This window comes from Pinus tabuliformis, chromosome 6 (assembly GCF_031772625.1).
Source record: "Pinus tabuliformis cultivar Carrire ecotype Pingquan chromosome 6, CPIR1, whole genome shotgun sequence".
Lineage (NCBI taxonomy): Eukaryota > Viridiplantae > Streptophyta > Pinopsida > Pinales > Pinaceae > Pinus > Pinus tabuliformis.
Window position 1 is genome coordinate 946,886,176 of NC_142292.1, and position 17,252 is coordinate 946,903,427.

A 17,252-nucleotide genomic window follows, 5' to 3' on the forward strand; every position below is an offset into this window, starting at 1 on the left:
TGGGATAGATAGAGCGAAGTTGACGATACAAAATCTCGTGTTCAATCCTGGGTGGTGAGGAGTAACCAACTACAGAGTCACGTGTAAGTGAGAGCGAGTACGAGTTACTGCCTTGACTAGATGGTTGATGAATGAGTGTGAGAAGATGTTCAACCATATACAACTGGAATCCCTCCTTCTAGCACCAGAAATGTTGATGGTGCTGGACCCGCCAACATTTAGGGGATCACTCCGGTATGAAGTCCCAACTAGACCTGACATTGTTTGGTGTGGGAGTCCCATCTGGTATGATGGCTCAGTTTCCATTATCTTAAGGATTTTCCTCAACTCTTGCTTGTCAACATAGGAGAGTGGTCTGCTTTGTCTTCGAGAAGCGAGGTTCACGTGCCTGGTGAGTATAAGTGTCACTTGTGTCATGGTTATTTCACTGTAGAGGTAGAGGGTGAGAGTGAGTCCCAATTTGGTTGGGAGAAGTCCCAACCCTGCTAGGAACACACAACACAACAGAATGTGAACAACTTTCGGTGGAGCAGTCCACAAAGATGCGGCAGTCACAACACATAAGGGAAGATAACACGTATAACACTCAGTGGATTAGTCCACATGAGTGCAACAATTTTTATAGCAAGTTTTATGTGAAAGGTCTCTCTGATGTCTGGGAAGGTAGCCACCATGGGCGAGACAACGTTAACAACATATACAACACATTTTCATTAATATATTATGTATTACAACAAGTGAAGTAGTTCAAATGTGAAACATAGGTTAAAGAAACATGCATCACAAGTGTTAAATATTAGTCTTACAATAGTTACAATACATGTGTGAAAATTTGCTAGCCTATTAGTAGGCTTTTAAATTAAGCAAAAGTTCCAAGACACATCACTAACCCTGTGAGCGAGGCATTGGAGCCACTACTTACTCCAAAAAGAAAATATTACAGACTCTCTTGGCTATGTGGGAGGAGTTGAGGTGAAAAGTCCATTACATCTACAAATGAGGGAGTATTTATAGAAAGGGGTGAAACTAACCCTTGTGGTTTTTTGACTACCCTAATGAATGTTTGAATTCCATGACTTTTTGACTTTACATGACTCTTCATACAACAAGTGGGTCTCTTGGACTTCCATGTTACATTACATTGATAAATATTATGGCCCAATGTAGAGATGTGGATGACATGACTCGACATGACAGTGTTGGTACTTTCGTGCTATTACTGGTGTGCATGTCGAGCTGTAGTGCTGTTGGGTGATGGATGTCCTCATGGTGTGTCACAACTTCACCTTTGCATGGCAAAAAGTGCACAGAGTCTTCGCTGGTCGTTGGTTCACTCGATGTTGCTTTTACACGTTGCTCCTTGCTTGTATGTTGGAAGGCTTGACATGTTCGTTCGTTCATCCATCCATGAGCACATCTTGCATGTTTGCTCATTCGTCCGTCCACAAACACATGTTTGTATGATCATCCGTTCGCAAGCACATATCTTTGCATACTTCATTTGTTCGTCCGTTGGTGAACCAATCCTTTTTTCATGTATTCCCCTTCGTTCATCTCGTTAGTTGTCATGCCATGTTTGTTTTTGTACCTATTCCTGCAGTCACTCATGACGAGATGACATCAAATCCAAAAATCTCCTAGTCTACCATGATACATGACCATTTTGGATGCAGGTGACTGGGAGAGGAAACAAGTTTGTGAGGCGGGAAGGAGGCTCTGGTCACTCCAGATGAAAAAAGCGCAAGAGTCACTGGGTGATGGAGATAGGAAATCCAAATCAATAGTGATTTTCCACGAGGTCTGGGCCAACTGGAGGAAAAAACTGCGTAGTTTTTGAGGGGAACAGTCTAGGCTGCAGGAAGGTTGGGTAGGCAAAATCTACGTAGTTTCCATAACGAGCGACAACAAGACTGAGCAAAAACAACTGCGAAACTTTTTGGAGGAACAGGTTGGGCTGCAGGGAGGCTTGGCAGACAAAATTTACGCAATTTTTTGGAGGAACTAGCGGGGAGCTTGGTAGCAAAAACTGCGAAATTCCTAGAGGGAACTAGAAACTAGCTACTGGGTCACTGGTAGCAGAAACTGCACAATTCCTGAAGGGAACTGGTGGTTAGCTGCTGGGAGCTTGGCAACAGAAACTGCATAATTCCTGGAGGGAACTGACAGTTTGCTGCTGGGAGCTGCTAGAGAGATAAATTGCACTGGTGCTGGGAGGCTGACCTACTAATCATCTCTACATAATTTATGAGCTGAGTAGACTTCTGGGCAGCAGAGGGCCTGCTCATGAAAACTGTGCAATTTTCTGGATGAGTAGCCAGTCAACTGTCAGGAGGGTTGGCTAAAAGGTTGCGCAATTTCCTGAGAGAGATAGGGACGGGCACTTGGTGTATGCCTGACCTATCTGTGCAATTTTCTTAGTCAACAGAGCGGGTAATGCTTGCAGCTTTTGTGCAATTTTTTAGAGGAGTCAGTCCCGGGGTGGCTGGTGGTTGAAACTCTCTGGTTGACCAACAAGGAGACTGATTTATTTGCTTGTGGGCAGCGCAACTTGAAATGACTTGCTTGGTGCCCCTACGATGTTCTGGGTGACATCTGATCGAGTCGATGGCAGGATGATGATCCAACTATCAGAGGGGAGTCCGGTTTTTAGAGGGGAGTTCGGTTGTCAGAACTTCAACAAAATGACTAAGTTTGTGAATGATTAAAATATGCATATGTGATCTTGCAACACTCAGTTTCATGACTCGATGACGAGACGACTCAAACCATCCAGACACATATGTACATTATGACTAACCGAAGGTGTAGGTGACAAGCGTGACACTTGTGATTGATCGTTGGTCGACCGTGACGACACTTGCAGACAGTCATTGTGACTCTGTGTGTGAGCGCGACAGATGTTTTCATAGCGAACCCAACAAGTACACACGAAGCGAAGATTTTGAGCATAACGAGAACATGGTCGGAAGCATGACTTTGACATCAACATGCAAGACTTAGTGAAATGAACAAGCAAGACGAATGTGAAGACTCACGTGAGCTCACAGAGTGAACTCAAGTGTGTACAGTCATCAAGTGAAACTCTCAAGGGAGTCTCCGAAATTGGGTGCAAGCAAAAATTTTGGAGGGTGGTTGTAGCCACTACAACGGATAGCTAACCAAACTGTGTCTATTTTGATTGACCCCAGAGCGAGTCTTAGTTATGTTAGTCCAAGAATAGTTGAAAAATAAAAATTATCAACTATGAAGTTTAAGACCTTGTGTTTCGTGCAATTAGCCACAGGAGCAAAACATAGAGTAATATCCAAGGTAGAGAACTGCCTTGTAAAAATTGTAGAACAATCCATGAGAGTAAATTTAAGTATACTAACCTTCGGTTCTTATGATGTATTAATTGGAACGGATTGGCTGGAAGGACACTGGTCCTTTGTAAATTTTAAGGATAAAACCATCAGTTTCCTCTCAAAGGAAGGAAATAGATAGGAAATACAAGGAATCAAAAGAGATATTAAGTTGTAGTCAATCAACGCTAACTAGTTAAAGAAATGTGTCTAGAAGGGTTTGTTATAGACATTTTTGTGCCTCGCAGCATGGAGCATGAAATGTCAATAATTACAGGGATCCTCAGTCCCTAAACATGTTGTTCTTACCCCTAAAAGAACAAGGTCAGCAAACCACAGCACTTCCCATCAGTTCTCCACCTGAAAACACTCAAAAACAGGCTATTTTTGGATCATGTCAGCTGCTCCACTGAGCATCTGCGCTGGAATGCAACTGCTCCTCCTTGTACCTGCGCTGAAAGTCAAATCTAATGAAGGCTACCTGCGCTGGGCGAGATTGGCCAAGTGGCACAGTCATTCTGCAAGGTGTCAATTGCCCAGGAAGCTTCCAAACTGACACTTGGTTCATGGGATTCGCCCTGTGATGAGTAAGAGGTACTTGATCTCCATGTGTAAGCAAGGATCTCCAAGTGGACTCAAGAATTGAAGTTTAACTGAAGAGGGAGAGGACACAAGGCAGCTTTATGTCAGTCTCAAGCTGACTCATCCTTTCTTCTTCTCTCCTATATATAGAGCTCTTCTATGAGGTCTAAGGGGGCTGGAATTTTGTGCAAAGCAAGGAAGTGCTGTTGGTTTACAGTTAGAGCTATTGGGTGATTGCTTTTATAGAGGTGAAGAGGAGACTTCTTGCTGCTGGGGAGGTGCTGCTGGATTGGAGCCATTGATGGTTGTAACCTTCTCAGAACCCTGTTACTTTTATCAATAAAGCTTTGAATGTTCTCCTATATACTTGTATTGCATTGATGTATTGTATTTACTTGTATATTTGATTCACTCTAATCCATGCATCAGTTATGAGTACATGTATCTTGTAGTTTTCTTCTCTCTGTTGTGCAGGATCTCTGTGTAGCTGGACCGACAAAGGGAGAAAGGAGCTGGGAACAAGAGACAAAGAGAGAGGATAAGGATCGACAAAAGCGAAAGACACTGGTTGGTTAATCTTTTCTTCCTTCTCTCTGTACTTTCATAAAGGAAAACATTAAAGCTTTACTTTCAGTTGTTGCTAAAGACTGTCACCTTTAGAGTAGGGATAGGGTCATCCGAGTCGGATACTTTTCCCCACAACAAACTGGCGACTCCACTGGGGAGCCTAGTATCTTGTTGGTTTTTGTAGTATCTTTGCTATTCATTTCCTGAACCAAAGAGTACCGAATCGAAAAGCTTTTGACTATATCAAAAGCGAAGTAGAGGGGCTGCTACTCTTGCTCATTTTGAGCAGATTCATGATTTGAAGAGCTGATCTACAAAAGACTCTTGTACTCTTTGTGATAGCTTTTCATCCTCTTGATCATCCCTTAGCTTGTACTTGACCTATAGCTTTTTATTTCAGCAAAAACAGTGCATTTTTGAGCTTTTTATGACCCGGAAATCCTTGTAAACGCAACTCTCGTGTCTCAGTGCAGGCTGTCCACAGGCAGTCTGCATTCCAGCGCAGGTACTCCCTTCGGGAACTGCGCTGAGAGTCAATTTGACAGACCAGAGCCTGCGCTGATCCAGTTAGGCTATGTCCTCCTGAGGTTTCCCACTGTGTCTGAGCCCTGTTTTCACTGTTATTTTGCTGCTGATTGCTTGTCATTGTACTTGCTGTAAACCAACTTTCCTTGACATTATTCCGCCTCAGTTGTGTGATGAAACTGTGATTGTTCTTTCAGTATTTCTTGCTTCAGTTACAGTTTCCCATTGTGAAAAGCGAATCAGTATAGCTGTGGCCTCTTAGATCCTGAACTGTAAAAGTGTCTTTGTGATTTTAAGAGCTAGTTTTATTACTGTTCGTGGCTGTTTGAGTTTGTTTGTTTTTCATTTTATGGTTTGAATCTATACATTTCCAGTGTCTAAACAAGTCGATCTTAAGGTGTCTTTTGATTTTGGACAAGATTGTTTACTTTCGCTCGAAATTAGATTCAAAGTTATACAACAGTTTCCTTTTTGTCTTACATCAACATTAAGGATAACGAAAAGAAATATCTGCATTGTGCATTTTGCATTTGACTGTGTGCTTGACGATTTAGGAAAATTTGCATTTTAGTGTGTGTTCCATGATCTGTGCGAAAAGTTGTGTCTTTCTTTTCCCTCAGTAGATTAAGGTTTTCAAAGTTGAAAGATTGAAAAGTTTTGCTTCTCATCTTAGATTGCATTTAGGAAGTTGTATATATACATCTCGTGGTGATCCTTAAAGGCAAACTGCTAAGCAAGATCAACATTAAAATAAATCCAATTTACATAACAACGCTTTGTAACATAACGCAAACATCTAGAGGTCTAGGTAGAGACGTGTTCCGACGTCGTTAAACATAGTGACTGTCGATCTCTACGAAGGTGGGTGATTCCTCCTGAGAGTCGGTGGCACTAATACGGACTTGTGCTCCCGCGTACCGTCGCGTATATTGGGAGACCCCTATAGGCATTTATCCTTTATCCTTAGGAAGCCGTGTCGGCCGCCCTACTGATCGCGATGCAGTGAACACAGCATTCACGAAGATCGACCACCCGTACCGTAAAACGTATTCTGTGGTTTCGCGAAAGGTTTGGCACACCCTCTGCCTAGATCTCCAGAGCAGTTTCTTTTGGCCTTTTTCAAACTCTATAACTGAAAAAGTCCAACCGAGCATTTGTCACTTCGGGCTCGTTAAAACATCGAAGGCGACTAGAGTCATCTTTAGCTTTTTCTCGACTCTTAAAACATGAAAAAGCAAGTTTGTGTCTAAAAGCGTCGTTAATAAAATTTATTTTAAGCGGAACATAATCACCTGTTATTCCCACGTTGATCTTTCAGTTGAAAAGTATGGAGCCCACCAACCAAGGAAGCAACCTTGGCAGAAGTCCAAATCCCTTCTCCTCTTGGGGAGATGTTGGTGCGCCTCATATGGCAACATTGTCACTTCCAGGATTGACAATTGGCCTACCTGTATGGCTCTTTTCAACTAATGTAGTCCAGATCGCCACTAATCCTGAGCAGTCGAATCAACAGTCAGAGCAGTCTAGAACTACCCACCAGCCTTCCACTTCTTACAATACTTCCTCTGATCCTTCCTCTTCGCAAGGTGGAGCTGGCAAAAGTCAGCCTCCCAAGGAGAAGAAGGAAAAGAAGAAGAGAGAAAAGAAGCAGAAGGGGCCTATGGCGAAGGCGACTGGGGGCAAGTAAAAGGCAGCTGACAAAAACCCACACACTGCACCGACCGGGCCTAAATCGCCATGTGTCATTTGCAAAGGGACCCACTTCCATCATGATTGTCCTTGTATTCCCCGGATACTAAGGGACTGGTCCCCCAGGTTGCACAATCCGGTAGCATCAACCTCTGGTAGTCATGTTGGTTGCAGTCCGTCAACTAGCGAGAGTGAAGGACGAAGAGGGAGATCAAGATCACCCTGTGTATTGTGTGAAGGCAAGCATGCCATCCACAAATGTCCATTCTTAGATGAGGCCAAGAGAGTTTTGGAAGATCGTCCGGTATCACCGTTACGACTTCCTCCTGGATACCAAAAACTCGTGCCTAATCCCTCGATAGTTGAAAATACAGCTGGCCCGCTCAAGTGGTCGGCTGAAGCATCAGTCACTGAAAATGAACCTACTGAATCCAGACCGGACGAAAGTCCAAAGGTCGATACGGCAGTTGACCCGGTTCTACCTTCAGAAGTTTCATCTTCAAATGACACCGTCGCCGAAGAGTCATCTTCATGCGACACCCTCACTGAAGAGAATAAGGATGACACCATCCAGGTTCTTTTCATCAGCACCGACTCTGATGAGCGTCAGGGCAATGCGCCCATTCCTTTATCGCAGGAAGGAACATCATCAGGGTCATATCCGGCCGTATATTCGGTCCCACCACCAAGCAACCTGGTTGTATCCTTTGATTGGAATCAACTAGGCAGACCCCGGTTACCAGCCAGTGTACCATTCAGAATCATTGTCCAGATCTATAGAATGATCATGGCTGGTACTATCATTGATGAAGGGGCGTCTGTGAGTATCCTTTCCTCTGTTGCTTGGAAAGCACTGGGTTCCCCGGCGCTTTTACCTGAGTTAAGAAATCTCTCAGGTTTTGATAAAGGAACCAGTCGACCATTAGGAATCCTCCCCAATGTGCCTGTCACGTTGAAAGGGAAGACCGTTAATTTGAACGTGATGGTCGTCCAAGGACCCTTGGATTATAACCTACTCCTTGGACGCGACTATATTTATTGCATTGGGAGCGATAGTCTCCTCACTCTTTAGAGTAATGTGTTTTCCACACGAAGGAAGGGTGGTCAAGCTCGTAGACCAACTTTCGTTTCCGGGATCTCGCATCGCAAATAGTCAAATACCATTCCTAAATGGTCTGTTCACACAAGATTCGCCTCCGCCCCCAGTCCTCCTTCCCGATGAGTGCGAGTGATTCGGAAAGAAAGACTGGAACCCAGGGGGCATGCACCCTGGTCTGCTTCGGGCAGAAGAAACCCCGGGTATAAGGCAGAATTTCCGCAGAAGAATATGACTAGTCCGTACCCCGTCCGTGGATGGAAGAGGGGTTGTTCTGGAATAGTATTCTTTTGTTAAAATTATGTGTTTGGCAAAAGAGTCATTCACCTTTGTCTAAATAGGTGGGCACTGCCCAAGTAGGAATTCCCTTTATTGTAACAAGTAGTGACCATCTTTGGGGAAAAGCAAGCCTCACCCATCAAAACAAATGTTTTGGAGGATAAGTAGGGGCAGCCTCCAAAGAAGGAGATTCTGTTGTTGTGACAGAGGGTAACCATCTTTGAGTAACCCAATGATAGACATCGCCGAAGAAAGAGATTGATTTGCGGCAGCAAATAGAACCCTCTTCGGATAATAAGAAAGAGACAAGCCTCCCTCAATAATACCAATGTTTTGTCTTTGAGTAGTGTTCTTCTCTTGTCACAAATAGCTGTTCGTTAAAAGTTGGGCCGACGGGAAGACAAGTACCGTGTAAGACCCCTTAAAATAACGAGAAGACTAGTATCGTTAACATTAGATTGGCAAGATGACAAGTAGCTGTGAACACCCAAAGAAAAGCAGAGGTAGGGGAGAGGAGGGGCAGCCTCGAAATTCTATCCTATGTCTGGGGGCATGCAAACTTTTGGAATGTGAGCGAGGGACGACTATTTATTTTTTTAAATTTTTAGGTCCTCCCTTTAAACCCGTAGGTCTAACCCTTTAAACTCGTAGGATTAGCCGTTTCCGACCTTACATGAAGAAAGCCTGTGGGGCAAAGGTAAAAACTTGCCAAAATTGGAGCATAGCTTCGTGAGATAAAAGCTCCTTAAAAAATAGCTATCTCACAGGAGGCGTTCTTATTATGACTGGTATATCGAGCAGTTTTAGCACATAGTTCATGCTCGTTAAAAAATAAACGCAAGATCCGAGCAGTTTTAGCACATAGTTCATGCTCGTTAAAAAATAAACATAAGTTTATGAGCAGGCTTTCCTTTAGAGTTCAAGCTCATTCAGAAAAAACGAACTGGTAAATAACCTTTTGAGATCGTAAATTCATCAGCCATAAAAGCCTTGGTCGTGTTTGTGCACCGTCACCTCCACTGTTCATTTGGCCGATCATTCACCTCCATTTGTGTGTTTACCTCTTTTGAGAAACAGCTGCGAAGAGTGATTTCACCTAGCCATCCTTGTGACACTGCCGTGATTGGAAAATTCCAATTTGTACCTGGAATCTGCTGCTATCCCTGTCTATCACTCGTTCCTCAAAAGACGAGTCTTCTTTGAGCTCTTTTCACTGACTCGTAAAATATGAAAAGTTTGCCGAGTTTTGGCCTTCCAGCTCGTTAAACGACCGGAACGCTATCCCTCCTCTAGATTTTAATCTTTTTGGACCTGAGGGATTATTGCACAAAAAGATCGAGCGCTTGTTTTGTTCGGCTCGTTAAAGCAATCGAAAACTCATCCCTTCTGTATTGTTTTATACTTTTTCGGACTTAAGGGATTAGATGACGAAAAAGGAATTATGGAGTTAACTTTCTGTACTTTTTCAGACTCTCTAAAAATGAAAAGGACCGAGTTTTCATTGTCGTTAGACTCGTTAAAATGATTAAATAGCGACAAACTTGTCTTTAGACGAGAACGAGTTTCCCTATCGCTAAGCTCGTTAAATCATAGCGATGGGCTTGCCCGAAGGGTAGGTTATAGAACAAGCATATGTTATCCTCCTCAAGCTTGACAAAAATAAAGAGGTACTGGTCAGAAATGACTGGGGAAAAATTGGGAGAACATCAAAGTTTAATGGTAGCAAGTCGCTCTTGAACATGACACTTTTCCTCCGTACCACATCGGGTTGGGTTGTTTCATTCACCGGTCTCATCACCATGGTCCTCGCCAAACCATCCACATTTGGGGTAATGCTACCGATCCATCGCATCAGTGTCATTATATGTTCAAGAGGGGTCATTTTGAAAGTGTCAACCGTGTCCCATCCACTGCCATACATTATCCTTCATCCATTCATGATCGCCACCCTAAATCATATATCACAGTTTGTTTTCACCTCCACTAAAATCATTAGCTCCGTTCCGTGTCATTGATGTGGGATTCATTAAGGCCCTCCTTTGACGGATCGCTTCTTGTCGACTTCAGCTCATTATCCAAGAAGTTGGTCTAGGAACACCCCCATCAGTACTTTGAAGCTTGCATGCCTCAATGGCAAGTTTCTCACTTCCGGCGACAGGTATACATCAATGACCTTCGACCAGAAGATTTTGCGTGGCGTTCGACGCCAAGTCCTTTATTCACGCCACGTGAATTGTACTGCAGTACCTTGAGGGTCATTATCATTATCGGTGATTCCTCTCGCGCTTGTTAACGGTTTTCATCATTGACCGGTAATCAAGCGATGTCTTTCCATGTTCGACTTCAGCGAAATTCTCACATGGATCGACTTGTACTTAGAGTGAAGATCGAACGAGTTTGAAGACCCCGGATCTAGTTTCATCCATCCGGGCTGCGATACATATTCAGGAAATATAAAAGCATTTGTCATGTACATCATTGCAACAGATGATCATCCTACTCAAAGGATGATAATTTCAGCAGAGAATTATCAGTCTACCATCAGACGATCGTCTGTTATATGTACCAAAATGTATTTATAAAGCTGAGCATGGGAATGCCCGCCTCAGCTAGATCATGAAAACAGAATGAAAAATAATGTATTGTATTGTATTGTATTACAGGGCGCCTCCTCAGCACTGGAATGAACTTCGGACCCTCTAGATAAAGCATTTCACCCGATAAACGGCCTCATACTTTAGGGGGCAACTGTTATAGACATTTTTGTGCCTCGCAGCATGGAGCATGAAATGTCAATAATTACAGGGATCCTCAGTCCCTAAACATGTTGTTCTTACCCCTAAAAGAACAAGGTCAGCAAACCACAGCACTTCCCATCAGTTCTCCACCTGAAAACACTCAAAAACAGGCTATTTTTGGATCATGTCAGCTGCTCCACTGAGCATCTGCGCTGGAATGCAACTGCTCCTCCTTGTACCTGCGCTGAAAGTCAAATCTAATGAAGGCTACCTGCGCTGGGCGAGATTGGCCAAGTGGCACAGTCATTCTGCAAGGTGTCAATTGCCCAGGAAGCTTCCAAACTGACACTTGGTTCATGGGATTCGCCCTGTGATGAGTAAGAGGTACTTGATCTCCATGTGTAAGCAAGGATCTCCAAGTGGACTCAAGAATTGAAGTTTAACTGAAGAGGGAGAGGACACAAGGCAGCTTTATGTCAGTCTCAAGCTGACTCATCCTTTCTTCTTCTCTCCTATATATAGAGCTCTTCTATGAGGTCTAAGGAGGCTGGAATTTTGTGCAAAGCAAGGAAGTGCTGTTGGTTTACAGTTAGAGCTATTGGGTGATTGCTTTTATAGAGGTGAAGAGGAGACTTCTTGCTGCTGGGGAGGTGCTGCTGGATTGGAGCCATTGATGGTTGTAACCTTCTCAGAACCCTGTTACTTTTATCAATAAAGCTTTGAATGTTCTCCTATATACTTGTATTGCATTGATGTATTGTATTTACTTGTATATTTGATTCACTCTAATCCATGCATCAGTTATGAGTACATGTATCTTGTAGTTTTCTTCTCTCTGTTGTGCAGGATCTGTGTGTAGCTGGACCGGCAAAGGGAGCAAGGAGCTGGGAACAAGAGACAAAGAGAGAGGATAAGGATCGACAAAAGCGAAAGACACTGGTTGGTTAATCTTTTCTTCCTTCTCTCTGTACTTTCATAAAGGAAAACATTAAAGCTTTACTTTCAGTTGTTGCTAAAGACTGTCACCTTTAGAGTAGGGATAGGGTCATCCGAGTCGGATACTTTTCCCCACAACAGGGTTGTCAAATATATGTGGTACAGGTTCGATATACCAACTTGAAGGATAATTTGGAAGCCTTAGAAGATATACTGATTGTCCAAGAGTTAATTGATGTATTTCCATAATAATTACCTGGATTTCCTCCAAAGAGAAGCATTGACTTCACCATAGAACTTATTCCTAAAGCTACCCTTGTGTCCAAGGAACCTTACCGTATGAGCATTAACAAGTTAACTAAACTCAAAATGTGGCTACATGAATTACTTGAAAAAGGGTATATTCGACCAAGTGTATCACCTTGGGGAGTGGCCGTATTGTTTATAAAGAAAAAAGACAGAACGCTGAGACTGTGTATTGACTATAGACAGTTAAACAAGTTAACCATTAAAAACAAATATCCATTACCTCGAATAGATGACTTGTTTGACCAGGTCAAAGGTGCCACCATATTCTCTAAAATTGATCTGTGATCGGGTTATCATCAAATTCACATTAAAGATGAGGACATATGCAAAACAACATTTAGAACATGTCACTATCACGATGAGTTTATGGTATTACCATTTCGGTTGAATAACACTCTCGCAACTTTTACGAGTTTGATGAATGGAATTTTTCATCCCTACATGGATAAGTTTGTCCTAATTTTTATTAATGATATTCAGATTTACTCTAAGAATGCAATGGAACATAAGGAGCACTTGAGGATATTTCTTCAAAATTTAAGAGAGAATCAACTCTACGCCAAATTCAGCAAATGTGACTTTTCAAGGAACATATACAATATTTGGGGCACATGATATCCTCTGAAGGTATTGTGGTGGACCCTGAAAAGATTGAAACTATTTTAAATTGGCCTGTTCCTAAAAACATAGCAGACATCCGGTCTTTTATGGGTTTGGCAGGCTACTACCGCCGATTTATTGAAGGGTTCTCCAAGATTGCGTATCCCATGACATCTCTACAAAAGAAGGGGAAGCCTTTAAGTGGATAGCAGAATGTCAACTCAGTTTTGAGGAATTAAAAAGATTGTTAACATCTGCCCTAATTCTTAAAGTTGTTGATCCAGAGAAGTACTTCATCATTTGCACGAATGCTTTCCAGCAAGGAGTTGGAGGGATACTGATGCAAGATGGAAAAGTGGTGGCTTATGAGTCAAGGAAGCTCAAGGAACATGAACAATAATATCTGGCCTACGACCTAGAGCTTATTGTAGTAACACATGCCTTGAAGGTGTGGCACCACTACTTATTGGGGAAGAAATTTGTGCTTATGATAGACCATAACAGTGTAAATAATTTCTTTGAGCAGTCCAATTTAAACGGATGCCAAGCTTGGCGGACCACATTCCTAAGCGAGTTTGACTTCAACATAAAGCATCTTAGAGGTAAGGAAAATCAGGTAGAAGATGCTTTAAGAAAAAAAGTTCCGTATGTATACGAAATTTGATATCATCATGTGTAATTTGATTTAATAGAACAACTCAAGGAATCTGCTCTTAAGGATCTTGAATATAATTTTTTATGGCAGCAAACTATGCAGATGCAAAATTCAGGAAAAGTAACTAAATACAGCATTGATGATGAGGAATTATTGAACTTCAAAGGAAGAGTGTATGTTCCCAATCATATAGGTTTCAAGTAAATGCTATTGGACGAATTTCACCATAGCCCTTATGTTGCACACCTAGGTTATCAGAAGTAATCCTCTACAATCTGGATAAGTTATTTTTAGCCCGGAATGAGGAAGGATAGCATGTTATATTTGTCTAAGTGTTTGGAATGCCAACAGGTTAAAGTTGAGCATCAACACCCTGCTGGATTGCTCCAACCACTGCCCATACTTGAGTGGAAGTGGGAAATGATTACATTGGACTTCATAACTGGTCTTCTGAGGACCTGAAAGCAACATGAATCCATCATGGTGGTGGTGGAGAAGTTGAGCAAAGTTTCTCATTTCATTCCTGTAAAGTCTACCTGCAAAGTTGTGGAAATAACATGTATTTTTATGATGGAAATCTTTTGGTTGCATGGTATGGGAAAGGTAGTAATATTGGACAGAGATGTAGAAATTACATTTGAATTCTAGAAGGTACTTTTTACAATGATGGGTACTCAGATCCAATTTAGCATTGTGAATGTATGTAATGCAACAACCAACCAAATGGGAGGATTACCTCCATTTGGTTGACTTTGCTTATAAAAATAGCTATCTTGAATCATTGAAGATGATCCCTTATGAAGTACTATACAGAAGAAGGTGTAGGACTCCCGCAGGATGGCATAAACCAGAGGATAAAATCATCCTAGGACCCAAAATGTTAGCTAAAATGGAGAGAAACAAAAAATATATGCAGATAAAAGCATAGTTTCAAAGAATACCAAGTTGGGGATCATGTTTATGTCGGGATAAAACCCAAGAAGAGCACTTTGCAGTGGGATAGTTTTTATAAGTTGGAACCTTGCTACTATGGTGCTTTTCAAATTTTGGGAAGGATAGGACCAATAACTTATCAACTTGCTCTTCCCCATCATATAAAAGTACATAATGTGTTTCATGTATCACTCTTAAAGAAATATGTGTATGATGCTAGACATATTATTAATTGGCAAGAAGTTCAACTAAGTATGAGTGAATTTGAAGTTATACTATAGTTCGTTAAAAAAAAAAAATAATGGTCATAATTGTGTTTTGGACAGGTCGAACCAGACGAGGAGTTTTTGGTAGAAACCCCGTCTATTCTCGATCAGAGAGAAACAACGTTGCAGAAGCGAGTCATCACCAAGCTAAAGTGTAATGGAAGCTCTTTAGCTAGAAGGAAGCTACTTGGGAAGATGAAAGCCTACTAAAACAAGCTTATCCTTTTCTGTTTCAAGGGCTACAGTAAAAACTCCGACGATGGTGTTCTGCTCAGGGGCGAAAGATGTAACATCTTCTGATCAACAGTGAGAATTATTTTTACTTTGTTGATAAATGGGACTTTAGAAGCCCAATGACATTCTGAATGAATAATTTAAGTAATATAATATTGTTTCTTTTAATTATCATATTATGAAATTTCTAGAATTCAAGAAGGGAGACCAGAAATGGATTCCAAACTCCAGGCAGTTAGGGATAGTTGAAACAATTATACCTTTCTTCCTGGAGATAAAAAGAGATCTCAGTGGAAGAAAGGGGGTTCAATCTGGAAAAAAAGAATAGGTAATGAAAGGAATGTCCAGAGCTGGTCTTGAACCAGTGGATTGCCTTGTTACGGAAAGAAATCGAAGGCAGGAAGACTAGACTGTAGTCCTGACATCTGTAGCCTGATTTTGGAGTATTTTGGAGTTAAGGAACTATTGCCTATTGTGTTGGAGTGGAAGTTCGGGGGTAGAAGAGGATGTTATTTCCCTTCTTATGGTTGGGAGGAGAAGGTCTCTTCTTGTTGAATTCAAAGAAACTTATGAGAACATATAGGTATTTGTAATTGGTCTTTAACATGTACTTTTGCATGGATAAGTACCCACTAAGGTTAAGAAGAAAAATATATCAATAAATTTCATAAAATCATGTTTTCTAATGTTTATATGGTGGAAGTGGTTTGATTAACACTTAAGGTTTCTGTTAATTTTCTGTTGTTGCAGATTGGTGAGGAATTGGTAATATTTTTAGTGTTAACATAGACATTGTAGTAGAAGGTAAATAGAATAAGTAGTGAAATGGGAGAAATTATTAAAAACCCCATAGCTAGCTCGGGTAACGAATGGGAAAACTGTTGGAACTTGAATTTAGGAACATTAAACCCAGAAAAGAACTGTGTACAATATAGTTCCGAGAAATAACTGAATGATAGAATTTAAGACAAGGTGGAACTCTGAAGACCTTTCGACAATGCACATAACTATGGATAGGGGTTAGGACCGAGATGCTGCCTGGGCAACGAATTAGTCTAGTCCCCTACATGGTTATGTGTATATGCATAATTCAGAAATCATTTGAACCTACCTAGTTTAAAACAAGATAAACAGTAAATGCTGATTGAAGAATCAATTAAGGTCTACGAGCACAAAACCCTCGAACTATAGCATAATAAATTTAAAAAAAAATGTGCTTAAATGAGAGCTATATATATATATATTGAGAAACTGTTGGTTATTACTCATCGAACTATATAAATTTTTAAGGTTGCATATTAAATTAAAACACTGTCTAACATAACTGTAATGAGTATGAACAAAGCAAAATATCAATAACCATAACACTCCGAATAGAAAGAGGCTCAAAAATTAACACACACACACCGTGTTGCTAGAACCATTTTAAAAAAGAACTGTGACAACTCTAAGAATATCAATGGACCCAAAACTGGAAAACTATACAGAAATGACAGCAAAACATCAATGAAGGCCTCTTCTACCTCATGTTGCAATTACAGGAAAAACCGTTGTCGCCAAAGAGCGAAATATGAAGAAAACCACTAATCATTTAAGATAGTAACATTGCGGACATAAAGTCCCAAAACAAAACCTAACACAAAACTCTATACATTGACAGGCTACAAGCTGCAAATAGGCACCCGAGTTATGATATTGGAGTTGGGAAGTTGCCACCTGAAACCCCTTTGGAGGTGTGCCTGCAAGGGGAAAAGCCCAACTGAGGGTAGAAATCCTCATAAATTCATATGCAAACTAGTAGTGTAACAAGACTGCAAACAAAATAAGGAAGATGACAAAATACCTGTGTAAGGGGGTTTTAGGGTTCCAAATTCCTGAGACTCCATCCTCATGATTTGAGTCCAAAGACACTGTCTTCCCCGAGCCAAGAGGTTTTTCGGTGAGAGAACATCTGCATCAATGCAACCATTAAACGATTAAGGAATAAAACAAGTATAGGCTCCTAGTCACGGCTGAAAACCACAACAAATAACTTAAAAAAGAAATTGACCTATACAAGTGAACATGTTGAACTCTAGAGAGTTTAGAAGAGACCGGAGGGTCGAAATCTTTAGTAGAATCGAGCGACAGAGAACCGAACTGAGGAAATGAGAAATAAAACCCTGAACGTTGTAACCCTAATAGCGAAATCACCCAAACATCAATGGTTCGACCCTCAACGGAGGCAATGATGACGTTGGGTTGCAGAGCATGGTTCGGGAGACAAGCAGGAGGAAAATGACAATCTGGTACACTAGATACCCTCGAGTTGAACCCTAAGCAATTGTTGGTGTTTCCCAGTTGTCGAATCAAACTTTTTGAGATTGACGAACTCCAGACGTCCAACTGTCCACATCAATGAGACCCATGTGTAAAACACTTACCCTTCTCTGACACTTCGAAGATCAAATCTAAGGTTTGGATTAAGGTGATTAAGTTAACTACTTATGTTATATTAAATTT

General features: G+C 41.4%; 1 long non-coding RNA gene across 1 annotated transcript; it reads right to left on the bottom strand.

Moving 5' to 3' along the window:
- Positions 1-16,227: 16,227 nt before the first annotated feature.
- LOC149262075 (uncharacterized) lies at positions 16,228-17,004 on the bottom strand. The gene is made up of 3 exons (XR_016248946.1): positions 16,845-17,004; positions 16,594-16,701; positions 16,228-16,489 (listed from the first exon to the last, which is right to left on the bottom strand). It is a non-coding gene; the product is annotated as an uncharacterized LOC149262075 (long non-coding RNA).
- Positions 17,005-17,252: the final 248 nt, after the last annotated feature.